Here is a 27,938-nt window from a genome sequence, read left to right as displayed (position 1 = left end):
GTGTTCAGCCGTTTCCTCCTCCTCTCCGCACGCAATGCACAAAGTGTCTATCTCCTGGTACCTGACTCTGGACGGACTGTGCAGCGCCCCCTGGCGAAGGTATTAGCTGTGGCAAGCGGCAGCAAGGGAACTGAGGAAACCCGTTAAATAAGAAAATAAACGAGTATAATGGTGCACTCTCCTGCCTCCTATTTAAGTATGTGAGCGAAAATTAACAGGCGATGCCGTTTGAGGTTCCGACCGCACTCTTCAATACAACGCGTCCCCCGTTTTCCGTCAATGAGGTGTGAAAATGGCGTTTAATACTTTGAGAGATGTGCCGTCCGGGCCCGCCGTTTCGAAGTGAGCTGGGAAGGAATATATAAAGCAAGAAGAAAGTAGAAATAATGCACTAATAGCAACGACGACAACAAAAAAGCACGGCACTCAGCTATCCCCCCTGGGCTCCCGGTAATGGAATGCTGATAAAAGGACTTCGCCCCCGTCGAAGCTCGGGACGGCCGTGAAGGCGAGACTTTGGTAATGAACGTGGCGTTCGAGAGGAGCTCCGGTCGACCTTTTTGCGCACAGGGTTCGGCGAAAGCGAGGAAGAGAGAGAAAAAGAATGGCCTCTGAATTGGACTAATTAGCTCTAGCCCCGTTGTGAGGGCTCGCGCCGGACGGGCACAACCTCCTCTTTTGTCGGCATTCAGAGCCATCTCTGAAAATTGCTTCTTTTCAATTTGCACAAAAAAGTGCCATGTCTGAGCTGTTGTTACCGGAAGCCGGCGTATTTGGGGTGCGCGGAGGAATGGTGCTGCCGCAATAAGTGTTTGAGATCTGGAAAAAAAAAACTTGTTTTGATTTAGCTTCAGCCCTTAAAAGTTGTTCCTACGGACAAAACTGAACGGTTTACATTTTTGACCGATGCCGCTTTTATGTTTTATTCAAAAGACAGCATACGAAGCCCATACAAGATGTACGGTACTTGAAATACACGTGGAAAAAACAAGAAATGCTTACTTGTAGTTAAATGTTCTACTTCGCGCGACTAAAGCTTGTTTTCCGCAGTCGTTCGTTGGTATGTCTCCTCTTAGTTTGGGATAGTGAACTATTATATTTCACAAAAATTGCTTCCGTCTCCGGGTTTAATGGCTTCGTGATATTACAAGTCGCTCAGGCATTGATCCTTTTTTAAACTCACGCAATCACCAAACGATGATGCTCTACACAAAGCATTGCATCCTGACAAATTTTTATCAAGTGCCCTTGTCATGAACAATGGAATGAGAAGCTGAAGTTTTGTCTCCTCGTTCGGTTTTTGTCTTCTAGATATTCTGTTTCATCGCGAGCCATATCCTTCACTTTCATATTAGCATATGTGAAAGGCAAAAAAAAAACGATGCTGTTCGGCAAAGGGGAAAAAAAAAGACTGGAGGATAGGATTAATGCCCACATACACAGAATTGGTAATTCTCGACTTTACATTCATAAATCCCTGGTAGTCATACACCTCCTGGCCCAGGGGTGCGGCAGTTAAGCGATGCTCCACTGCCCTGCGATGGCTACCATGGATACCCACGTTGCTCTTCCCGAGCAGGTTCTCTTGCGGCTAATCATTAACAGCCACGGGGTTCAGTTTGCTCACAGTCAGGTGGGCTGGTTGTGATGTAAGCTGACATAGGTGGTCCACCTTGATTGCCGGAGCGGCCGCTTGCTCCGGCCGCTTTTGCTGCGAGGCTTCAAACAGTCGCCGATGCCGACGCCGGCCAATTTTTTCCAACATGAGCGGTCCCAACGATTTCCCGTTAAAGAGCACGGTATGCGAGTAGCCATTTTTCTTCCTTTCGCGTGATCGAAAACACTGCGGTGCTTCGTGGGAATTTCGGAAAACTGGGTACAAAGTCAAGGCAGTGAAATAAACAAAGAACGTTCTATGCGACACTTTCGACGTCTTTGCTAAAATATTGGAAGCAAAGCTCTCTTGAAATTACTTGTTCTCCACTGAGATCAAAATTTGCAAGTATTGCTCTAATTAAGTTTTCCATGGCCGCTCAGAAAGGTCCGCGAATGTCTGTTGGCGTTCAGAAGAAAGTGCGCACAACAACAAGGATTCTTTTGTGTTTTCATGTTTGTTTTAGTCTGTGTGCCTGCATGAAGGGGAAAAAAACGCGATCTATTGCTCGACATCTGCTTTCGTTTCTTCAGGCCTTTTCGCGATGCTATCGGTGTTCGTAAGCTTTCGACACCATTTGTAGCTCTTTTATTATAGCGATAAATTGGCCGCTTGCGAGTTAAGAAATTAAACCGGGAAAATGTATAAGTCAAATGCGCAGAAAAAAAATTGTGACTGCGAGTAGGTCATCCGGTAACAAGGTATCGAATACACACTACGTCGTGTTCACCGCCGAACAGAATGTGACCCTGTAGTGAACAATCCGCTTCTTGAACTCGCTCCGATATCGAGACGCTTTTCTTTCCTTTCCTCTTTCTTTGTATCTTCCTTTCCCTCTTCCTTTGTTTCACTGTTTCTTTCTTTTATTGTGTTTCATTTCTGTTTCTGCTGGTTCCCTTGCAGTCTTGGTGGAGGGAAAATGCGCCGGGAAGAAACTCCGAGCCAGGCGCTGTCTCCGATGCGCTAGCCAGACCGGCAGCGAAGGGAAGGCCGGTCGCTCCCCCAGCCTTCGCAGTCGGATGACAGGAAAATGATGGGTCTCGGCGACGTGGCCGATGCAATCACGGCCGGCCTAAATTTGAGCGCGTCAAATCGAGTTATACGCGGCCCTGTCGGCGTTCATATCGCCAGACTGGCCAGGATTGCTTCACTCGGTACAGTGCCATCTCGCTTCTGCTTTTTTTTTTTCACACTATTGCGTGAAGCTACTGCATTAGATTCGCTCTTTCTTTTGCTGGTCTGCTTTTTCTCAGCGTTGTCTGTGCACTCAACGATTTCAAGCTTGTGTGTGTTTTTTTTTTCTGCGATTTTCATAAGCCTCTCCCCTGACGCAGCCGGCCTGTGTGGCCTCGCGCCAGCTTACCAACCGGCTGGTCTTGGTGGCTCTGGCAACAGGATGTATACGACGCTTAATACTGGGTTGCGAAAAAAATTCTCTCTCTCTCTGTCCATGGCTTCAACCTTCGTCAGCGAGTTTCTCGCATGGCGTTAAGCGCATTTTTCTAACAGTGTAATACCATTTGCGTTGAAACGAAGAAGAAAAAGCGGTTAATCACATTTTCCTCAGAGTAACTTTGATGTAGAAAACTTCAGTGGAAGTCGACAAGAGACGTAAGAAGCAACTTCTTACGCGTTTAGGATAAAAGGTTAACGAGGTAGTAGAGTGTACCAGTCTTCTCGCCTGGCCTGCTTGCTCGTGTCGCTATGATGATTATTCTTGAAAAGAAGAGGAAAATGGTTTCAAGACATGTTCGCTCTCAAAGACTTTTAGAAACAGTGGGATGCTTCCGGCTACGTTCGTCAAAGGATGCATTGCAAGAAACTGTTGCAACGGGAAAACACCAGGCTCGAGGAACACGAGGTTTAGGCTACGGCTTCAAGTGTGAAGTATTTACCTACCTGTCCTTTCGACAGTCGCTTCAAAAAAATAAATTAGCGATGCATTATTATGCTAAGCTTTATCTACAGCTGGTGATTTACAACGTTTTTTGCAGCATGATGAGCTCTTTAGGTGAGTTCATCGTCTCATCTCTGTGTTTATGAAGTTCTGGCTACAGTTATATGATTTAGTTTCGTTGTGTTTCAGCGCTAATTGTGTTTCAAGGAATATAGCTTAAGTATAAGGAATTAATTAGTGCAATTTGTTTTCAAACTTAATCTTGTAGCCAGCACAGTGCCTTCCTCATATGTTTGCTATAAACACTAAACCTCCGGCTGCTAGCTCTAGACCCAAAAACTTTATGAAAACACTATGTTCCTCAAAGTGCAGAATATACCTTCTGTTGAATATTATAATGAATTTCGTTACCTTCTTATCTGGCCATCCAAAACGACACGGCGCACATCTTCATAAACAAGTAAAACAAGATGCTGGATCCAGGATAAGAACACTGCTCATTACCGAATTTTCAACCTCGTTGAAAAGGCCATTCTCAGTTCTTGCAACATACTTTACAGGTTCAGTAGTGTTTTCTTCTCCAAAACATGCACAGATTCCAGCTAAACGAAAGATACAGCGCAGAAAACTGCTGCAGATGTTTGAGATGAATTCTAGCAGATAACATTAGTCAGTTGCGAAGGTACGCTTTGCTCACGTGCCTACTGAGTTCACAGCGTACGGAGCAACAAAATGAGAGCAAACCCTGGCGAATGCTAACATATCGGCTTGTAATGATCTCTGTCAGAGTCAGTGATCACGTTAGGAGGCGCATTACGCTACGAAACGGTAGGAGAGAAGGAAGAAAGAAAAGGCTGGAGCAGCGTTTCTTAGTTCCAAGATGGCAGAAGTGGAAAGGACAAACTTGGCAGCAATGAAAGGAAGATTCCCTCCTACTGCTGCTGGTCATCAAGCCCCGGTGGGCTCAAGATATGTTGCCAGATTACAGGCAGGAAAGTGAGCTGCCAGGCTTTATTTAGTTAATCCCTTCCGTCCAACTCAACTGCTTTTAGGCTGCGCATTCTTTGCTGGTTGTGCTGTGGATGCGTGGCGTGCTTAGGTCGTGCCTACGCAGGAGTCTCAGAGTAGTGCAGGGTTAACTGAGCAATCATCGGCAAGGTCGATATTTTCCCTGCCGGTTTCAGCTGCTTCGCTCTCGTAACGGCTTGTTTTCTCGTTGTTGCTCTTCGTTGGGCTGGGCGAATCCCCTTTCATTCTTTTCGGATTTATTGTTGGTGCGATTGCTAGTTACAGCCGGTGGAACACGCTGCAGCTATGTTTTCCCGCTCAACGAGAGTACACTGATCAACCCCGGAAGCACGCGTAAGTGTCTATTTTTAATTTTTTTTGCTTTCTTGACCTTATATGCATATATGACAAGTAAGAGAGTAAACGAGAGCAAAACCTGGAAGCCTGCGCCAGTTCCGTTTATGTGTTTTGCTAGTTGTTCATAAAAATAACGGCTGAATGGCTTGTGGACCGACAGCAAACGTGAGTTGCACATCTGGAAACTTTGTACCAGTTCATTATGTAAGCAGCGAGAAGTGACCGCAAACAAGGGAAAGGGATAAAAATGTTTCTTTCTGATAGCTGGGATGCGGGCGTCAATATCTGCATTGAAAACTGTTTCCTATTCATATGCTGACATTTGTCTGGCTTCCTTCTGTGCCTAAATGAAAGCGTTGAGTACGACAATCAATTTTAGAATCTCACACTTGTCCTTACTCTGGCGAAAATAACGAAGCGCCGACCAAAAGGTGTTGTCAAGATGGAAGGACGTTTCGACTTCCACACGGAAGTCTTGTTCACTGATGGAAAAATTTCGCACACAAAGCTAAAGTACGTTGTACTAATTGTCGCAGGCATCTAGCGTACGAGGGCGGTAGATTGCCGATGTTACGGTTGAGCGTCTGATCTGTTGTCTGGATAAACAAAGACTCCAGATATTGGCGTGACATCCAGTTTTTCTCACGGCCGATAATTGCCGCTTCTTCCCAAGCGATATCATGCTTCGTGTTTTCAACGTGTTCAGCCAGTGCGTTGGAACAAGCCTTCTTTTTCTTGACATCATTCTTGTGCTCATTCAGCCGTCTTTCAAAGTTACCGCTTTCACCTATGTAGGAGTGATCGCAGTCTGAGCAGGGGATTTTATAAATTACTCCGGGAAACTTTTCCTTTTTTAGCTTGTCCTTTACGGACACCAACTCGTGACGAAGCTTGCACGCAGGCACGTGAGCTGTATTACAGCGTTATCAGCCCGTTCGCCTACCTTGCCGTGCCCGAGCTGCAATACCCTATGTGCCAGGCGTGAGCGAGTCAATACACAGGCCACACAGTCACACAGGCCAATACCTTCACTTTAATTCAGTCCATCCTACGTGCCATAAGCGCTCCGTCGTTTCTACCCTAGTCCGTCGTGCGGAAAGAAAAGGCTCGAAACCCGAAGAAAAAGCCTCTGACATACGCCAAGTGCGACGCGAGCTCAAAAATTGTGGCTACCCACAGCACTTCGTGAACGCTGTAATACAGCAGACAACGAGACCAGCTCAGCCCGTTCGCCCACCTTGCCGTGCCCGAGCTGCAATACCCTATGTGCCAGGCGTGAGCGAGTCATTGGCCCGCGTTTCTCGCACCTACGATGTGCATATAGCTCACGTGCCTGCGTGCAAGCTTCGTCACGAGTTGGTGTCCGTAAAGGACAAGCTAAAAAAGGAAAAGTTTCCCGGAGTAATTTATAAAATCCCCTGCTCAGACTGCGATCACTCCTACATAGGTGAAAGCGGAAACTTTGAAAGACGGCTGAATGAGTACAAGAATGATGTCAAGAAAAAGAAGGCTTGTTCCAACGCACTGGCTGAACACGTTGAAAACACGAAGCATGATATCGCTTGGGAAGAAGCGACAATTATCGGCCGTGAGAAAAACTGGATGTCACGCCAATATCTGGAGTCTTTGTTTATCCAGACAACAGATCAGACGCTCAACCGTAACATCGGCAATCTACCGCCCTCGTACGCTAGATGCCTGCGACGATTAGCACAACGTACTTAAGCTTTGTGTGCGAAATTTTTCCATCAGTGAACAAGACTTCCGTGTGGAAGTCGAAACGTCCTTCCATCTTGACAACACCTCTTGGTCGGCGCTTCGTTATTTTCGCCAAAGTATTCACCCGACCAGACGAGATTTCGTCGAACCTTAGATTTCATCTTGTCCTTACTCTGTAGCCTAACCACTTTGACTTTATAAGGCACGATGACACGTGCCAAGCACGTAGTCTGTTAACCTTATAAGAACGCTCATAAACTACGCGTTCTACCTTGCACAGCTCAAAAAGCGGAAAAGACATTATACTTATTTTTTTTCTGACTTTTCCGAATCCCTCGGCTCTGAAACCTAAAGCCGTGACCTCTCCACACGCCCCCACGTCAGTGCATAAAACGTTCAGCCTTCGCATTCCTCAGATGGTGTACCGCTCATCGCGCCGCTAATGAGACCTAGAAATATTTTTGCTTTACGAAAGCACATAGCTTTGTATGCGAGGCGAAGAGGGCGGCTGCTCAAATGCCAAGGCGCAGGGAACGTGTCTAAGGCCAGACAACAGCTGCTGCTCGAATCGCAGCAACGAGGCGGTAGCGCGACGCAGCCTCCGGCAACCTCGCAGCTATGCAACCACTGGAATCACTAAGTAAATGTGCGTTGCTCACTTCCAGCTGAAGAGCAGAAGGTTGTAAGGACTGTCTCGGGCGCCTTTCGTAGCAAAAGGAATAAAACGCGGCATCCTCAGATGAAATCATCGAAATTTGAACAGGGGAATACGGACTTGCTGCCACTTCCGAGAGTGCTATAAATCAAATCCTTTCGTTCACATTTTAAAGAAAATGTGCACAGTATCCCAAGGAGACTTCCTTAAAAACTAAACATTTTGACAGATTTACCTGTCTGGTTCGGTTTGAAGACTTATAATAAACTGCACATCTCCAACCAAAAATGTTAACTTAAACCCAACGTTTCGAAGCCGACACGGCTCCTTCCTCAGGAGTAACTGAGGGCAGTAGCTAGCGTCTTTTAAGCGTCTTTTAGCGTCTTTTGGTATTTTTCGAAGCCGAGTCGGCTTCGAAACGTTGGGTTCAAGTTAACATTTTTGGTTAGAGATGTGCAGTTTATTATAAGTCTTCCTTAAGCACGTAAACGCCATCGTCGCTTTTTGGTTGCGTATACAACTATTACGATTTTTTTCTACATCAGCCTCACCTTCTCTAAAGAAATGCCATGCCTGCCTATAATACCGAATGTCTGAGGGTTGCGAACGCGATGGGGCAAGGAACACTGATGCATATGCGGCACTTGGAATGCCACATCAAGATAGATCGCCTCACGCGTGGGCGCGGTCGTTTTTAAACCGTCACCGCTCTCTTGACGCTAGCCTTTGAAGAGGGCAGAACTATAAAAGCTGTGAGGCTATAAGAAAAATTTGCTGCAACGAGCAACGTGAGCATTACATGGCACAGCCTGCAGGCATTTGATCTTACCTCAGAAGGATTGATAATTCCAGTTCTCGCAGGCTCCGAAAACCGAGGCTTTCCGCACGTCGATAGGTGTGTCCATTACAGCGTATAGAAAGCCGCAGATTTTTTAGCGCATATTTATGGAAAAACTTGAATTCCAGGCTTATGGGATCTGTTCTAGATTACCTTTGGAGGCTGCTAGAGCCGCAAAGCACAAAGCCCGATTCCAAATGTCGAGCTATGTTTCCCCCGTTGAGTTACATGAAGCATTCCTTAATCTCACCGTTTTCCCACATGGCTATCCACGAGCCTTAGCACGCTGCTCAACAGACTCACAAATAATAATAATAATAATAATAATAATAATAATAATAATAATAATAATAATAATAATAATAATAATAATAATAATAACAATAAGAGTAATAATAATAATAATAATAATAATAATAATAATAATAATAATAATAATAATAATAATAATAATAATAATAATAATAATAATAATAATAATAATAATAATATTAATAATAATAATAATAATATGGAGGCAAACCGCGAGATAACCGATAGTCCTCAAGAGCAACGCAATGGATTCCAAGCGAAAGCGAACGCAGGGAGGGGCGGCAGAAAGTTCAGAGGTTCGCGGGGATAGGACGGCCGCAGTTGGCACAGCGCAGGGCGAATAAGAGAGATATGGGGGAGGCCTATGCCCTACAGTGAATGTAGTCAGGCTGATGATGACGTTAATGAAAGGCAAAACATATGATTAAGGAATCAATGAATGACTAAATATATAACGCATTTTGCTAGAATCCTCAGCTGAAATCCTCATGCACTCGAAAAAACTAAGAAAGGAAGCGACAATATCACTTATTGCCGTGTAAGGATTTTGCAGTAACTGACATGTCGCCTGGGCAGATATTCAATCTGAGGTAATCCTTTTTTTTTCTCCTGTAGTTGCTAGGCGTGGAATGGCTTTGTATATAACAAAGCCCGAACATTCTGCTTAAAGCTGAGCTCCAGCCTGCATTCGCAAGTCTATTATCTGCCATTTGAAAAAATAATATTATTAGGGTGGCGTCACGATGTATTTCAATTTTTTAGTTTTGCAAGTATGTGCATAAATCACATTTTACTCCGATTATGTAAGCTGTCCTCTGCCAGTGTCAAGGCCATCTCATGATATTGACGCTGCGCCTAATCTTGAAATGTGAGAAAAATATACGTGCGTCGGAGTGCTCCCAGTTGGTCGCGGCCGTACATATCTTCATTCAGAGCCACGTGTGTGTGAGCGACCGGTCTCCAGAGGTGACTGCATAGTAAAGCAAGGCCTCGCGCCTCAGCTGCCCTTACTCTAGTCCTAATGCGGCGCTCAAGAAAGTACGAGAAACAGTTTGAAAACCTGACACGCAATATCGCGTCCTCTGGAGCTCAAAACATAGCATGGTGTGCAGAAAAAGCTTGTCGTTTTGCTGAAATGGTGTCAACCACGCCTCAAAAGTGGCGCAGTGGAAAAAAAGTACGGCTTCGGGTTGGCTTGGCTCCCGCGAGGCGGTTCACTCGTTCTAGCTGATGGTGCACGATAGCCGAAGCATCAGCCACTCGCAATTAAGCGCTCTTTCGTGAGAATAAGCTCATCAATTGAGGCCAACTCTTTCCAATTCCAATTGATGGCAATTCGCTGACGCCCACTCTAGTTACGAAGCTTTCGCAGAATTAGAGAGTCCCCATTTTCCGACCGGTCGAGTTAAACGCCTGACGAACCTGCACTGTGGCAGCAGCCGCGCCTCAGCGCAGCGCGTGAGGGAGAGTGAAAAGAACCTAGGAGGTCAGCATTTTACCTTCTCACCCCAAAAGCACAAATTTACGTTCTGGATTCAGGAAGACGCAGGCGAATAATCAGTGCTCACGTTTGCGCCGTCGCGGGAACGCCGGCGGTGCTGGCAGCGCAGGACACGATCATAATGGCGGACATCTCTCCTTTCGTGGCACCCACGCTGAGCGACGGGCGCTGCACAATCTCAAGCACACTCACACGCGACAGTGGGCATTGTCGCTGCACCAGAGCACGCCCGTTGTCTTCCACTGAGGCGAGCCCAGGACGAAAACCATCGAGGCGTGGATTTCTTCTCTTCCACTGCTCAGTGGGCGACCGCGCGGCTAAGCGGTTTTCTCCGGACGGCGCGGTTTTCCTTTCTGCTCGGCGCAAGACAAATCCGCTCGTCTCGTAATACAAAAACAGCGTGCCCGCTGCTTCTGGAATGAGTCGCTCGACGTCTTCGTCGCGGCGGCGTTAGAGTCCTACGTGAAAGAACAAGTGCTCGAAATGCACACAGCTGGGTCTTTAGTCGCCCTCGGAATAGCGCGAAATAAGGAGGAGGAGAGAGCAGCGCAGATCTTCCAGCAGTTCTGCGGCGCCCTTCAAAACCGTTCGCTTTGCACTCTCTTTACCCTGCTCTTTCTCTCTCTCCCTCTCTGGAAGTTGTCATTGGCAGCTGCGTCGGTAAGTCACTCCAAAGTTTCTGCGGTTTTTCGGGCACATGCCAAGATTTGGACGTTTATTTGTCTTTTAACGCCATCGGTCTTCATAGCTGTCTTCCCGTTTGCTGGGACATTTCAGTGAGACTGCATCTTGAGCGACCCACTCGATGCCGTCGCTTGCTCACGCCTCGAGTGGAGCGCGTTTTCTTAAGGCGTTTTCTCGTCGGTCTTGTCATTGATGACCCTCTGCTCTTCATCTCTGCTGGCTGCATTCCATCAGTTGGGGGCTGGCTTTCTTCACTTTCCATCTTTGTTTCATGCGTCGTAATCAGCCACGTGCGCGCTTTAAGCGTAAAGATTAAGACAGGCAGCAGTAATTCAACGTCATGTCCGGAGGTTAGACAGCGCTGAGCTGGGGTTAAGGGGGTGCTATATTACAACCACTAGTCAATGACTGCTCGTAACACAGTTAGCGCCTTAGCGCTGTGAAATGGCTAGAAGGGAAAAGTGCACATCCTTGTCATGTATTCGTTGTTCAAAAAAAAAAAGAAAAATCTTGGTATTCCTAGCAATATAGGGCACCGTAGTATGGCTGCGTTTGAAGACAAGTAAGAGTGACACAAAAAGGAGCAGGAAAGAAACCATGCTTTGCAACAAGGAGAAGAGTGTGATAAGAAAGCTGCAGAGGAGAATGCTTCGAGTGAGGCTTCTTAAGTGAGTTCGCCCAACAAACACGGCAAATAATCCAGTCCTCCGCTCATTTAGTGAATAAGACTGGCTTAATCGAAGTTTACATGGCTAATGGATTGTTGTTCCTAAATATTCCAGCAGTTTCGGTCGTAGGGTAGAAATGCGACGGCTAGAATAACCAAAAACTAAGCGAACTCCCTTGAGACATTAAACATTTCACGTCTTGTGCCCAGCTGTCGAACGCGAGAGTTTTGTTCGGGCTTTTCAGGCGCAAATAGCGGTGTTGCGTTACTTCCGGCCCCCGTTCGCGTTTTCGTCCACAGAGTGCATACGTCACTGAAAGTAAAGCAGTGACGATCGCTACTTTTCCTTGAAATCTCACTTGACCACAGCCGCTGCACTCACTGATTGGTTATGGTGCTCAGCTGCTGACTCGAAAAACGCGGGTTCGATCCCGGCCGCGGCGGTCTCATTTCGATGGATGCGAATTGCTAGAGGTCCATGTCCTGTGCGATGCCAGTGCACCTTAAATAACCCCAGATGGTCGAAATCATCCGAAACACTCCGCTGCGGCGTCCTTCATGCCCCGAGTAGCTTTGAGGTGTTGAACCCTATGTAACCATCAGTGCACCACACTCTCGCGTCGTATTGTAGGAATTTCTCGAAGTAGTACTTCTCTTACACTGTTCCATGCTGGTGCCCAAGCATCGCTGTCTCCCAAGTAGTACTGGTGTCAACCACTGCAGGTTCATTTAAAAATACATGTGCTGTGTCCATACGATGAACAGTTCATGACCTCAGTGCTGGCGATATCGGAATGACATGTTATTTATAAAGCCTAGCATTTCCGTGTGCTGGGAACTTTAAGAGCTCCATCTGTCACTTTTGCTCTGTACAGCCCACAACCTTTAATCAGAGTGCAGTGAGGAACTTTTCCGCGTCGGCACTTGTTCGCCAGCTGTTCCCTCATAAATTCAGAGCTCAACAAAGCAAGCGAACAGAAGTGAAGCCGTTGCAACACCGGTGAACGCCGCCGTCTACGCACTGCGTGGCTTCCGTGCGGTGAGAGCATTGCCCGCAGCTCTGCTACTTCGCAGACCTACGCACATTAGAACTCATCGAAGTCGCAGATGTCGGCGCACGCCGCACTCAGACCAACACTTTAAGGCACGCAGTTACTACGAGCTACGCTTTCGATGTTTCGCGAATCACTTTTTACGAACTGCTAAAACGGCACAGACCCATTTTTTTCGCCTTGCAAGAGGCCCAAAGTCCTTGTTACCATGAAAATGAGCTCAAGGTCAGCAGTGCACAGCGTTAATAACAAATCGCAAATGATTTTGTACCGGCATTCTCGGTCTTGGTCGGCGCCAGCGCTCAAGTGCACCTTATCGTCGCAGCAGACCTGCCAACACTGACTACCACAATATTGATGACTTCAGCGTCCCCGGAATTCACTAGTTGTTCCTACAAACAACCACTGAGTTCAGTAACGTTACAATAACTGGGGCAAATGCAGCTAAACGTAACTCGATGCGGTTTGAAATGCCGAGAAAGTGAACGCCTGCGTCTGAATCTTGCTCATCTCCTGAGAAGTCATGAGAAAAGTCATATCGATTTTTTGGGGTTTGTGTCGGAATTAATTTTGCAGAAAAACAGAAAAGGCACTCGCTTACCACGCTTCAGGGAGTACAGCACGGAGCCGGAACGTTCCAAGCACGTGTCCGCAAGACGATATGGAAGTTCAGAAGAAGCACTGAAACAGGAATGTCAAGTTTAATGCCAGCCACACTATAATAGTAATAGTCACTCGTCACCAATCATGTCACTGAGGAGGCAGCTGTGGTTATATGTGACTTACAGGAAAAAAAAAAGGTCGGATATCGCTGTGGGGGTTTGTCTACATTTAAAAGTGTCAGTCGGTGTCATGTTTCGACTTTTTATGAGCGCTGCTTTCGAAAGCGCTTTAACCAGAAATTTGTGTTCGGTTCTCGATATGAGCGCTGCCGAAGAGAGCGCTGATAAATAAGAAGTGCGATATACAGTGCCCTGCAACTTTCTCTTAGCACCTTTGAATAAACCTCCTGCCTGAATCAGAGGGTCGTTAACGTTTGGAGCCGCTTGCGTGTGGGTGTCGTGCCAAGTTTGACAACGGCACTTCCGGGCTTAGACCGCACTTGGTGGGTAACCGGAATCCTCCGCGACGAGGTCGAGGGAGTGAAAGCCACCAACGCCGAGTGTCCGCCGAAGTGTGGTGGCTGCACCATCTGCTCTGTGTGCACAAGGCGCCCAGGCGAGCGGTGCAAGGTGCGCGTGTCCTCCGATGGCGCCACCATAGCCTCTCGGCGGCAGCCCGGTGCTGGCGGCTTTCAGTTTCTCGGTGCAGACGATTACTTGTTTGCACCATGCTCAGCTGAACCACCGCAGTACCGCTGTCAGACTTGAAACGAGAGAAATGTTACCACAATACCAAGGCTTTATGCGCGCTTTCAGCGCCAATGAGCCTCCGGTTGAGGCGAAACATGTTTCAAAGCTTCTGCAATGAAGTTGGTGAACACTATCTGTATAGCACAGCGTGTTATCGCGGAAAAGAATGCAACGAGCGCACAAGCCATTGTTTAAATCCTCGCAGGGAGTAAACTGACTTATGCGTGTGTCACAGGCTCCGGAAGGAATTAATTTTTCTGTGACAGCTGCTACCAGAGCGTGCATCCTACGTCCATAAATCGGTTTCAAATCTGTTGCAAATCGTCCATAAATCAGTAGCATAACAGTGCTAATGTTTAACCAAAGTCAATTTATTAGTTCAAAACCGTAGCATACACAATTGGGAATAGTCATTCACGAAGAGGTTGCTGAACAAACCAAAAAGACAAGTTTAAACTTTGCACGAGCAGAAAACGAGCTAGTGGGCTCAAGGTGTAAATTGTGCTGCATTTCCCAGTGAAATTAGCGCTCTTATCAGAACACACGGAGGGCAGGCGTTTCTGCCTGGTTTAGGCACTCAGTGGCAACGGCATACCACAGTACCAAAGCGACTGTAACAAACCGTTGCAACGTGTGGCCAGCGGAGCGGTTCTCGCTTTGACAGTCTTCTGCGTAGCAGCAGTTCTTCGCTTGCTGTGAAGGACGCCCCGTTGTGATGCCATACATTCACAACATCTCCCACAGAATAAGGAAGACAGCGAACAAGTACGGAGTTGAGGCGGTTTTTTCAGCTCCCTATAAGCTCATTGGAATGTGCAAAAAGGTCAACGAGAATGAAGACCACAAAAAGAAACCTGGGTGCAACGTCAAACACGACATCACCTATCGAGAGTGTGAAGAAAACGTCATTTACAGCATTCCACTTAGCTGTCAACGAACCTACGTGGGGCAAACGGGTAGATGCCTGAACAAGAGGCTCAGCGAGCACGAAAGATTATGCGAGCAAGTAGCGAAATCAGGAAACCTGGCACCACATTGCGCACACTGCAAATGCACCCCGATGCTAAACATCACCAAGGTAATAGGTAGGGCCAGAAACAGACAGGAACGCGAAATTATCGAAGCTTTCGCTATGCACGTTGCTCCAGATAACCAATGCATCAGCTCCCCTTCGGTGATGCTAGGGAGAACCGAATTAAACTACCTCAGGAATAGCAATCTTCGGCTGTTGTACAGGCACGTGTTGATATTTTATTATTATATATTTTCCTTCATATCGCTCTTGTCAGCGTCGTGTGCTCTTCCCTCTTCTGTGTATGACTTGACGTTAATATGTGTATATAGGCATGCTCCTTCAGATAATAAACAGTTGTTAGAAAGCGCTTGTCTTGTGTGTTCGTCCCTTTCCGTATTTTGGTAGCGCTCACCAATACCTTCAAGAATCGCTAGAAACTAGAAGGAAAACAACCACACGCTTCCGGTGGGATCTGAACTTACGACCTCATAATTTCTCGTACCGTGCTCTACCAACTGAGCTATGGCGGCAGCCCTGTCCAATCTTTTTTGAGCAGTATTAATGTTCTAACCTAAACTTGAGAATGTTCACCCGCGCCACCGTCGTCCATGCCGGCTGACGTAGCACATTCTGCATTACCGCGAGTGTCGCGTGAAACGTGATGGAATGACTGATTTATACCTGTTTAGTCAAAGTTCACAGAGTTGCCAGGGAAAATGAAATAACTCCATCCGCAGGGACGAATGCCAGCTCACAGGGCAGCGAGGCAGCACGACGAGAGAAAAAAAAATGTTATAAATTTCTGTCCCATGTTTGTGTATTATGATCTTCTAGAGGCGGCACCAATCAGCCCAACTGCATACTGCTGTCAAATATTATTGTGCTCTTCGTGCGCTACTTCAATAGGCCCGACATTCCACTTGCAGCTGATGTCACTGAAAAAAAAATGTATAAAAGTCATGCAGGCACATGTTGTCTGAAGAGGCTGGGCTATTTTAGATAAAAAATATCACTTATATAAAAGCGACCAAATTCTATCCCGCCGTCTCTGAAACGCATCATAGGCTTAGAAGCATGCTCGCAAGGTTCGATAAAGATCGAAAACTTAGATTGAAACGTCACTAAAAAGGAAAAAAAACCCCCAAAATTCGTGAGAAATGAAAGACAAGTTCAAGCCTCTAACAACTTCATTTCAACATCGTGCTAGACTCCGGTCTTATTCAAGTCACTTATTTTTACCACTAGGCTACAGATCACGTAACATGGGAAGAGTAGAAACGGGGGGGGGCGACATGTAAATGGAGCATTATGGGCTTCAGTGTCGGTGGCAGTCTCAAAATGGAGTTCTCGTTTGAAGAGGTCGACAGCTAGGGGGCAGCCGGGCACGACAGGGTGCTGCCTTCACTCCGCTTCCCAAGTGTCGGTTCCCTTGCGGACAGCGCGCGCAGAGAACCACAAGGGAAGAGGGTGGTAGACGTACGAGCCCTCAGTTTGTGCACCAAGTCCCTGCAACCCTTTCTGCCTCCCCTTTTTCCAGACAGAGGGGAGAAGGAGGGAAAGTAGCCCTCTCCTGGAGCGGCGCGCTCGAGGAGTCTTCAGCGAGCCCTCTCTTCTCTCTCGCGGGGCCTTCTTGAGTTTGGCGTGGTGAGGTCGACGGGGGTCTCCAGGTTTTCTTGTGGTCGATATGGTGTCGGGAGCGTGGCGTGTGAGAGCTCCTGCTGACAGATTATCTCGCGCCTCGCAGCATCCGACGCCGGAGCAGCCGTCGTAGCGGGGAAAGAGAGGACTGAAGAAAACAACAGGAAAGAACTAAAGAGGAAAAAAACAAATGCGCCGCTCTTATGCGTCCGGCGCAAATGTGCGGGCGTGGATGAGAGAAGACGGGCCTGGGTCGTCCCGGGTGATGCTTCTTCGGAGGAGCTCTTGAAAGTCGGCGCGTTAAGTACTTTATTCCACGCGACGTCCTTCCTATTGCCAGAGAAGAGTGGGAGATACTTGTGGGTGCAGAGGAGGTTGGATCGACTGGAGGAGGCCGTTGTCTTTGGGGGGGAAGGGGGGGGGGGGGCTGTAGCTCGGGCGCTGATAAAACGCCAAATTGTCAACAGATAAAACATTGATATGATTTCCACCAATCAAATTACAGTCGAATTGTGCTTTTCCTCTCACCATCATGGTTGTTCACATAAATACAAATGTAAAGCTGTGCTTACTTCTGTTTTCGATCCTTGGCATCCACGGAATGCTCCGAAGCGACGCTGGAGCACCCACCAGCTGATTCCTTCGTGTCATTCGTTTCGATACCAGCGTGGGAGGAAATTTACCGGCGGCGCTGGCTCTGTAGCTTTGGCGTTCGAAATTGAAAATTGGTTTTGGGGGAAAGGAAATGGCGTCGCATCTGTCTCACATCTCGGCCGACCCCTGAACCGCGCCGTTAGGGAAGGGATAAAGGAGGGAGTGAAAGAAGAGAGGAAGAAAGAGGTGCCGTAGTGGAGGGCTCATGTCACAGATACGGGTTTACAAACAAAGCGGGAGGGTCGCGGCCTGTCGATCCTACTGGGGGTGAAAAGCTGACTCAGAGCCCACAACCACAGATTGATTCAAAAGTCCTCAAAGCAGCTTGCCGATTTCGCAGTGCACCCGCAATATCGTCCTGATCCCAAACCAAATTAGCGGTTTCCGTCTCGGCTGCAGCGGTCGCGTTTCGATGGAGCCGAAATACAAAAAACTCCTCTGTGCTGTGCGATGTGAGCGCAAATTAAAGGCCACGTGGTCGAAATTATTCCTGAAACCTGCGCTGCGGCGTCCCTCATAGGCCATGCTTCGCTTCGGGACGTGAAATCCCACAATTTGCAATGTAAAAATGAACTTAAACATTTAATTAACAAAAACTGCACAGGTAGTCCGCATGTCTGCAGCAGATACACAGGAACACAAAGCCTGTCACCCTCTGTTATTTACCTCACACGGAAATCATAACGTCATTCTATTTTCTGTACTGGTGAATGCGCGAAGTGAAAATGGAGCCATCGTTTATTTCTTGGTTATATTTTGTTAATTTGTTTTTCGCACTAGAAAAAGATGGACCCTGATGACAAAGAGAGGTTGGTCTGCAACGATAGACTACGGCATTCTCACCTGATAAAGACATTCTCGCCGAAAACACAGCTTTTATAAACAGAGCAAAAAAAAAAACGAAAACAAATTACAGGTGTCGCCCTCACAGGCCGATTTTGCGAATAAACTGCGTGCGTCTACACCCCACTGTCTGGCGGATCCCATAGGCTGTGGTGCAGCATCGTTGCCTTCAACTCGGCGGTTATCAGTCCGTCTCAGTGTCACGACTTTGGATCAAATGGCGGGAAAATTTTTAAATTCGTTTCTTAATCGTAAGCACGCCTCTTTTTTCGGACAAACGTTACGTACCATGAAATAGCCAAGGAATCAATTTTTATTGGGAACAACAATCTGATGAAGCTGTCTCCAGTATCCTCTTTAATGTTCTTGAAAGTGACGTCTTCCCAAACTTTTGCTAGCAATGACTGCCAGTTAACACTCATGGTGGAAGCCAACAGTCACCGAAACTAGGGATCAAAGTGTATTCATTTAATTTACGCTGTTGATTACTTATAAATTTATAATGCAATTATTTTATGGCTTAAAGGTATTTGCTGAGAAAGAAAAATAACAACCACATGACGCCGGAGGGATACGAACCCACGACCTCAGATCCCACCGGTGGTATGTGGTTTTTCTTCTGCTTACTTATTAATTACGTTAAAGCGATAAAATAAATAAACTATTAGTTTCGAAGTGATCAACACCACAATAAAAAAAAAACATCCCATATGCTCATTGGATTCGGTGACTGTTGGTTTCCGTCATAACGACCACCTCTTCTCTTCCTTTATCTGCTTACTTAAGCTTTCTCTTTAAGCCTCGCAGACAACGCACGTCATCACACGCCAGAACAAAAATGTAAGCTTAAAAAGTATCCTCTATTTTCACCCATCACAAAAAACTTAACCCTGCACGAGGCCTCGAGCAGGAAGAGCGATTCAGTCAGTTTCGGAGGGCCCATTGACACGTCGAAGCCCTGACCGCTAGAAAAGGCAAAGAGTCCAAACATAGACGGGTTCGCTCATAATGATGGTAATAACTATGCATTCTGTTGGCTACTTTCACGGTGGCCTCTCCTCGATGCGGCTTTTCTTGACTACTGCGGCGGTTTGTTGACTTGCGAAGGTGAAATGCTTCGCAGTGCTCCGCAAAGATGTATTGCACCGATTTCCGCATTCTATGGCGTACACGTAGAAGGTTGGTACACACAGTTGTGCGCTGCATCTGCCTTTCGACGTTTATCACAACGATACGCGTGCTTATTCGCTTTGTCTCCCAGGACACATTATTTGCAGTGCAAGCTCAAAGCAGTGACGAAAAGTTGTAAACATTTAGCTCTCGGTAGTAAGCAGTGTGTCCTGCAAACCTAGAATCACGGCGTGAAATAGTCTCTGAGTGCCTGTAGGGACATTGCACTTCATCTTGCGTGTATTAGCATCAAGGTTGTCATGCACAGTGCATTTTTACGTCATGTAATGCATGACACAACTTTTGATAAGAATATGAATTGGCCGTTTCATATCGCCACTTTTACAGAGTGGCACGCTTCGAAAAACCGCTACAGGTTGGCTTTCTAAAAAAATAGAACAAATGGAACATTAAACCCAAGTCGACGGATCCGGCCCGTAGTAGATAAGTTTGCATGCTCAATTCAATTCTTTATTTTCCAGAAATATTCTGGTGGGCCACCTAGCCTAAAAGCTACTATTGTCAGCTTGACCAGGCCCAGGCCCCAATACATACAAGGCAGAGTGTATCATACAAAGTAACTAAACACAAATCTAAAACAACATGAAAGCATAAAATATATAGCAAAGATGTATACGTGTCAAATTTCGTTTGATCTAGGACCTGTATACAGTGTTGTAGTAATATAGAGATCTGAAATCGTAGATATATTAGATTCTCTATGTAAATAGCTAAGAAAGTCAAATAATATAAATCAAACACAAGATACACAGTCAGTAGCAAAAAACAAAACACACAGACTTGAGAACTGCACGTGCTTGAATAGTCAGAATGAGATGAAAAAAGTCAGGTTAATAAAGGAAACAAAATATATGTCGCAAAATCTACAGTGCCAAAAAACTGTCGCAGCGGCGTAAGGTTGCGGTTGTAAATTGCTGATATTTCTTTAGAACTAATGGGAGGTTCTCTTTCGCGGACTGTAGTTTCTAACTGGTACAGAAACAAAGCTTTCGCCATAATTATTACTGGTACTGAAAATTTATTCGTGGGTGTTTACTGATATGCCTTTTGCTCTTCTTAATGACACAATTGCCTCGTAATTCATTCAGTATAATTTCCTTTGAACTTAGATTTGATTTTTCGTGCAGTTGTTCGCTGTGTATATACAATTTTCATTGTATTTGTAGTTGTTGTATAGCTTGTTATTTTGTTACTAGCTTTGTTTTTATTAATCAACTAATGTATGCATAGCATTTTATATTGTTTAATTGTTTCTGGATGAGTCATCACCTATGGTATTGTTGGTGGTTTTATGGGCGCTCTTAAGTTGTGAGGAACAGCTTTTTGCCTGTAAATCCGCCAGAATCGTTCTGTGAAATAAATGAATAAAGAAAATGAAATCAGTACTGCGTGTATGAACGTTACATATATTCTGTTGTAAGGATGCGGTTGTCGAAATAATTTGTCTTAAAGGTGCTGATGGTAAATAAAACGAGCGCAACATAACACATTCATTGATATTATTTGTGTATATCATATTGTAATGAAGGAAATATCTGCCCATAGAAGAAAAGTAATCAGTGTTACCAATGTTGCGCACTATCTTTTTTGTAACATGTGAATCTTAATAATGGTACTCTTTGTTGTCGTTAGGTTCACCAAACTGCAATACATAAAGGAGAAAAGCGCCTGATATATTTGGAGTTTGGTATTAAGCGGAAGAATTGTTAGGCAACGTTGTAAGGCCCCGGTTGTTTTGCAAAGTTTTGCGCAGATGCTGTCAATGTGTGCATCCCTAGATAATGTTTCTGAAGACGTTACTTCAAAACTTTTATGCTCTTTTACGACTACAATTTCCTCACCTTGGCACTGAATAACATCTTTCAGGTTTACTGTTCTCGGGCAATAAAACAAACTACTTTCGTTTTTTGTCGGATTCACCTTGAGTCGGTCACACTGTGAAAGCCAGAAGGCCAGTTTTACCGTGCTACAAGATGATTTTTATCTGGGCCAGATAATATAAGTTTAGCCTTCCAGTCAATCGTTACAATGTTATTAATACACATTAAAAAGAAACGGTCCTAACATGCTGCCCTGTGGCACTCCAGTTTTAATGAGAGGACTGCCTGTTACCAAGGTGCACGCACCGACTTCCTTCGCGAAGAGATGATCACATAAGGTTAAGTGCTATTCCTCGAATACCGTGAAGGGATAATCTGCGCAAGAGAATGTCATTGCTATGTGAGTCAAATGCCCCTGAAAAATCAATAAATAGGCCCAGAGTGAACAGGCTATTTTTTGTATTCTACAAGACTTTTCTTTTAAGTGTTAGCAGGGCATTATCTGTCGACGGCTTCTTTTTGAAATCATTATTGGACATCAGAAAAAAAAAACACACCTCATCAAAAAATTTTGTTACCCTGAAAGACAATATTGATCAATGTAAACGCGAAACAACTCTGACTTAATCCCCAGATCTATGTGCTGACATCCTGCGCGCACATATCCTTGACCTTTCAGGGCAGCTTTCAGAGACGTGTAGCGTAAAAAACATTGCGTCCACCACCATGAGGCGCTGTGAACCTGGTGTGAACCCTGCAGTGCTTCGCTGAGGCCCTGTGCTTGCCGAACACTTGTACTTTCTTTCTCAAGGGACACACGTGTCGCACACAGTGCGCGATTCTCTATTTGCTTTTCGCACCTACGTTCTTTCCTGAGCGCTGCAGCAAACTTTTTTGAAGAATCGAGACATCCCACCGCATATTGTAATAAAGCTACCCTTGCTTAAAAGCAGAGGTCTTGCGAAACGCCCAGAACTCTCCTCGACTTAGGATACGGTGACGACAGTAGTGGCTGCGTACAGTGGCCAGGAGGCAGAACGCGCGATGATGAAACGCCGTGCTAGCACCAGTTCGAGCCCCGATGTAAGCACGTTTTATCCAAACGAACGCGAGGCCACGTTGGTTCACCGAGGGGCAGACACACGAAGGCTGCACAAAAGCCAGGAGAAAGAGACGCAGAAGTATAAATAATATCAATACGAAGTGAAATGGGGCTTCCCGTGTGACCCTCTTAGTACGACTAAACTCCGCTGGCTGCAGCGAGGCGCTCCGAGCTCTTCATTATTCCTCAGCGTTATTTCAGCCAGCTTCATAAACTGACCCTGCACAACGAGCTCTTCAAAAGCTTTTTCTTCTTTTTCGAGTTCCATTCACGTCCGATGTTCGCGGATTGTTTCGAAATTTCACCAAGGCTCAAGCTGACACCGGGTTTTCGTTTCGGGCTTTGTTTCCACACTGGGCCAATAAGGTCATAACTAACGCGTAGTCGTCAGGCAAGTGCAGTGACCCAACAAAAGCACTGCGGCTTAACTTCGCGTTGTCGTCAGAAGCGCGACTTTGGTTGCCCGAAATAAACGCATTTCATATATCTGGAAAGATTCAACCCCTTCTCGAATTTCGTTGTCTATGGTGGCGATGATTAAAGTATTAACAAAAAAAAGCATTATAAATATTAACAATATCAATAATAACAATAACGATAATTCTTATTTCCAACATAAAATAGAAATACAAAATATTACGAGCCAGTGAAAATTACAAAACTTGGGCGACTAGGCCTGGCAACACCAGAAATTTTCTGGCCATTGGTTATCTTGCCTTCACATTACATGCCTTACGAAAGTCCATTTCTTCCTTTTGATTTCGACTAAGATGCCGTTAACCCGTATTTGATCCTTGATCCACTCTGTCGTCTTCCTGTCTCTTACTATAAAATCCCTTGCTCGGACAGAACACTGCATTAAGGACATTCTGAACTTAACCATATTAATTGCCATAAATGTTCTTCTGTTACACCTTACCGGGGAAATAGGAAGAAACTTTTAAGTTCCTAACGAGAAGTTCTTAAAAGATGTTTTAATGCACTCGACGAAGTGCTGCCGTGGTGTCTGAGTGGTTATGGCGCTCGGTTGCTGGCCCGAAAGACGCCTGTTCGATCCCGGCCGTGGCGGTCGAATTGCAATGTATGCAAAATTCTAGAGGCCCGTGTACTGTACCATAATAGTGCGCGTTAAAGAACCCCAGGTGGTCGAAATTCCCGGAGCCCTTCACTACGGTGTCTCTCATAACGTGAGTCGCTTTGGGACATTAAAGCCCCATAAACCATAAACTCAATGAAGTTACCGCGAACACTTCGTCTGGAAGGTTATCAGGAAATTCCCGAACCTAGGCACACCGCCATCCTGTACCAAATTTGTTAATGTATTTCGGGGCCTGAAACCCACGCTGGCTATTCAAAACGCTGGGAGCAGTATAGGCAATCTTAAACACTGAGTTCCAAAAATGTCATGACAGCCACGACAGCTGTCTAGAAAAATAGTGAATCAAAAGAAGGAAGCTTTAGCGTCCATGACACGATGGATGAGTTGTAAGCAACAGTTAGCATGATTTTGTTCAGCAATTTTTTAATGCGTTCTTTCGAGCGCGAGGAACAGGAGCGGAATACTGTGCTTACGTATCCCACTACGCTGCAGACAACTGCATGCTTTACGGTTTTCATACTACTACAGGAGCCAGACATTCTAAATTATATTAAACTCAGCTTGCTATCCGTAGTGTGGTGCAAATGTGTGCAATATGCAACTTCCATGACAAGTTGCAGTGAAAGATTATGCCGAGATACTTGATTGAGCCAACATAAAGAACTGGCTTACAGTGGTACGATTGGCTTTGCGTCACCTGTAAATGCACAGGTAGCTTGACTAGCACCACATTTAAGGGATTTCTGAAGCATATGAAGTTGCTTTCTCATCCTGGATTAGCTCAGCTAATCCAGGATATACAATGCGAAAGCTGTCGGCGTTCATTGTGTTCATTGGCGTTGGCGTTACAACGCTCTAGACGCTGATGATTTTGAGGAAAAGGACGCATAAGTGGCTCCCTGCGTCAGGGGATGCCTTAGTCGCACTCTCAGGTACGTGATGGTGGTGAGAGAGAGAGATGTGGGCTGCATGCATTAGCGCTGACAACGTTGTGGCAGACACGCGACACTGCAGCAATAGAACGCAACAATAGACCGCAACCAACCTCTCGCGGTCAACCATTGACTGCCACCTGCCAGGGTGGCAGTGAGGGCGCACTGCCTATCCAGTGTGCGGAACACACTCAACCTTACAGACGTCAAGCTGCGTCTGCTCGGCTAGGCCACGCGGTCAGGCGCCGCTTCGCGGCTGTGGAGCCCCAGGGCAGCGACGGCGAAGACTCGGCTCGGCGGCGCGGCGAAGTCACGTGATGCGTTGCTATGGCAGCGGCGCAGCAAGGACGTTAAAAAAGAGCGCGCAGCTTAACAGATTCATTTTTCCTGTAAAAGAGCGCTACGGCTCGAAGCCAAACAAAAAAGAGACAAAGCATAGCGCTGAACACAACTCTTGGCCAGCGGTTCCTCAGCTCGTCGGTTATCCCGCCTTACCATAACAAGTAGCTCAGGAGGTTCCATTCTTGGCTCAACAGCACACTTGGTAAAGCGGGTATTTATCTCCCCAGTTACAAACCCAAGATGTGTAGTGCTTTCTTTAGCTGCAGTTTTGGCCAGCCAAAAAAAGTGTCTATCTGTCTTCAACAAGTTTTCGTAGAGGAGGAGCTTTGGTAGTACCACAGACTCACGCAGATAACTGAGTGCTGCGTGCTGACACGCAATTTTTCTTTTGCCCCCACCTAAGTAAACCGCACCATGATCGCTGGGATAGACCCTTCCAACAGTCATCTCTTCTGGAGAAAACTTGATAATAAGATTATATGTTAGTTGCTTAAGTTTATCTTTGAGGTCTTCATTTTCAGAAATAAGCAGACCATGAATCTTAATGGTAGTGTTTATGTTGTACGGCTCTGCCTCATTTTGCCGCTGCAACATGCGTTGAAGTTGCTGAGCTTGTGCCTCATATGATGCCCACAGAGCATGTAGGCTCGCTTCATAAGCGCTACTGGCTCCTTCGCTGGAGTTAAGTTCTGAATGAGAGTCATCATACTTATTATAAAAAATTTCGTTGTTTCATCTATGTCACTGACCGACTTGGACAAATTCTTAAATTCTACTTTCACGAGCAAAAGTGCGGCCACTTTTCTGCTGAGTAATAGTAGTGTCTGCTTTTTGCTTTATCTCTCAATAATTATCAACTGTCTAAATATTCAGCAACCAAGTCGAGTCTGTGAGAAAACAAAAGCCTCCGCCAACGACCTCCAATGACATAAATGTCACTGTTTCTTCTCATTATATATTTCATCACCTGCAAAAACTGCAACGTGCTTTCTTCCACAGTTTGGCTTCGTGCTTTGTGGAAGCGACAATGCCATTTAAAAACTTGTTCAAATTAGTTCACATTAGTTGTTCACTAGCATATATGTAGAATTTTTCAGTCAGTGTTTGCGTTTTTTCATCACTTTTCAGCCGCTCTTCACTTTACGTCTCGTTACCCTGTGGTGCTTTCCGCAATGTGATAACCGGGAGCTTCCATATATATTGAGGCGGGTAGACGACGACGACATTGAGCGAGTGGACGAGTGGGCGGAGACGAAGACGACAGTGAAGTTCTGTTGTGTTCTCAGTGCTGCTCGCATCTGTTCCTTCGCTTGTGAAATAACTGTAAATATATTCTTTCCCGCGACATATTTGGTGCAGGTGCGGCTTTTCCCTACGCCTACCGACGACGGAGCACCTCAATGGCCGCCAGCTGCCTTCGCTAACCATGACCAAAGACGCCTCCCAGCAAACATCACCACCGGCCATACCGTTGCTCCTTCTTTCTTCCCCTCGTGACCCTGGGACATTTTCTGGCACCGACAACGTTGACGTGGACAAATGGATCCACATGTACGAACGCGTGAGTACATACAATCGCTGGGATCCGACCCTTATTCTCGCGAATGTCATCTTCTATCTAAAAGACACCGCCTGAGTCTGGTACGAAACTCACGAAGATGTCTTGACCAGCTGGGACGTCAGCAAGGAGAAACTGCGCGAGCTGTTTGGACGGCCGCTCGGCTGAACACTCGCCGCTAAGAGGGACCTTGCATCCCGAGCTCAAACTTCTACGGAATCCTATGTTTCCTACATTCAGGACGTGTTGGCCCTCTGCCACAAAGTTGACAATAACATGCCCGATCCTGACAAAGTGGGTCACGTGTTGAAGGGCCGACGATGTCTTTAACCTGCTCGTCTACAAGAACTGCACTACAGTCGACGTCATTATTCCGGAATGTCGCCGCTTCGAGGAAGTTAAACAGGCGTATTAGCCAGCCGTACACACGCCTCCGGATATAGGATCGGCGTCGTGCTAGTCAAAGGTCAACAGGGCCAAGATCGCGTCATCGCTTATGCCAGCCGCCTACTTTTCACCGCAGAGCAAAATTACTCCATTACTGAGCGCGAGTGTCTCGCCCTTGCCAGGGCCGTATCTAAATTCCGACCTTACCTGTTCGGCCGCTCATTCGCTGTTGTCACTGATTACCACGCTCTCTGTTGGCTGTCTTCACTAAAAGATCCCACCGGTCGCCTTGGTCGCTGGGCTTTGCGCCTCCAAGAATATTCATACTCTGTCGTGTATAAGTCAGGTCGTCACCACTAGGACGCTGACTGTTTATCCCGATACCCTGTGGGGCCACCTGACCTAGACGACGCTGAGGCCCTGCCCTGCCTCTTAGCTATCACTGCTCTCACCGACATCGCCAACGAACAGCGCCACGACTCATCTTTACGACCTATCTTTGATGGCCTCCGCTCTGCAAACCGATCTCCGTCTCTGCAACTTTGTGCTAATAATAATAATAATTGGTTTTTGGGGAAATAAAATGGCGCAGTATCTGTCTCATATATCTTTGGACACCTGAACCGCGCCGTAAGGGAAGGGATAAAGGAGGGAGTGAAAGAAGAAAGGAAGAATAGGTGCCATAGTGGAGGGCTCCGGAATAATTTCGACCACCTGGGGATCTTTAACGTGCACTGACATCGCACAGCACACGGGCGCCTCAGCGTTTTTCCTCCATAAAAACGCAGCCAGAATGGCATTTTGTATCGCCGCAACCTACGCCGCAAAGGTCCTCCGCTGCTGCTCCTCATACCCCAACATCTACGCTCTTCTGTCCTTGAAGAATTGCACGATCTGCCGACATCCGGCCACCTTGGCATGTCCCGCATGTACGCTCGAGTGCGGCACCGCTTCTTTTGGCCTGGTCTGTATGGTTTCGTCAAGCGTTACGTTGCCGGTTGCGACCTGCGTCAACGTCGGCAAAGGCCCTCCACTTTGCCTGCCGGTCTTCTACAACCCATCGATGTACCTCCGGAACCTTTTCACCGTGTTGGCCTCGACCTTCTTGGCCATTTTCCCACGTCCCTCTCCGGCAACAAGTGGATCGCTGTCGCAACTGATTATACGACTCGGTACGACATCACGCGTGCTTTGGCTACCAGCTGCGCTACCGATGTCGCCGATTTTCTTCTCCAAGACGTAATTCTTCAACATGGCGCCCCTCGTCAACTGCTCACCGTCCGCGGTCGTTATTTTCTGTTCCGAGTGGTTAATGACATTCTTCGTTCGTGTGCCACGCAGCACCAGCTCGCGACAGCTTACAATCCACAAACCAACGGGCTTACGGAACGGTTCAACCGCATGCTAACCGACATGCTAGTAATGTACGTCTCGCCAGACCACCGAGATTGGGACGAAGCCTTGCCTTATGTGATGTTTGCGTATAACTCTTCACGGCATGACAGAACAGGCTATTCCCCTTTCTACCTTCTGTTTGGTCGACACCCCATCTTGCCTTTGGACACACTCATGCCACCTTCTTCAGTCCCCAGCACTGCTTACGCTCGGGACGCCATCGCCCAGGCCACGCTGGCGCGCCAAATGGCTCGTAGTCGGCTCCG

The 27,938-nt window shown here is 46.6% G+C and overlaps 1 protein-coding gene across 4 annotated transcripts in view; it reads right to left on the bottom strand.

The window, feature by feature from the left end:
- SPR (G protein-coupled sex peptide receptor) overlaps window positions 1–27,938 on the bottom strand; it is a 352,892-nt gene that overhangs the window by 286,465 nt on the left and 38,489 nt on the right. For 2 of the 4 annotated variants that reach the window (XM_077668286.1, XM_077668284.1), the window contains exon 2: window positions 12,946–13,025. The gene's annotated coding sequence lies outside the window, so the exon portion shown is untranslated. Of the gene's footprint in view, window positions 1–10,008; window positions 10,454–12,945; window positions 13,070–27,938 lie in introns of those variants that run through there. The other 2 variants (XM_077668285.1, XM_077668283.1) reach the window with 2 other exon arrangements.

This window comes from Amblyomma americanum, chromosome 6, assembly GCF_052857255.1.
Source record: "Amblyomma americanum isolate KBUSLIRL-KWMA chromosome 6, ASM5285725v1, whole genome shotgun sequence".
Classification (NCBI taxonomy): domain Eukaryota; kingdom Metazoa; phylum Arthropoda; class Arachnida; order Ixodida; family Ixodidae; genus Amblyomma; species Amblyomma americanum.
This window is presented reverse-complemented; position numbering and strand designations above follow the sequence as displayed.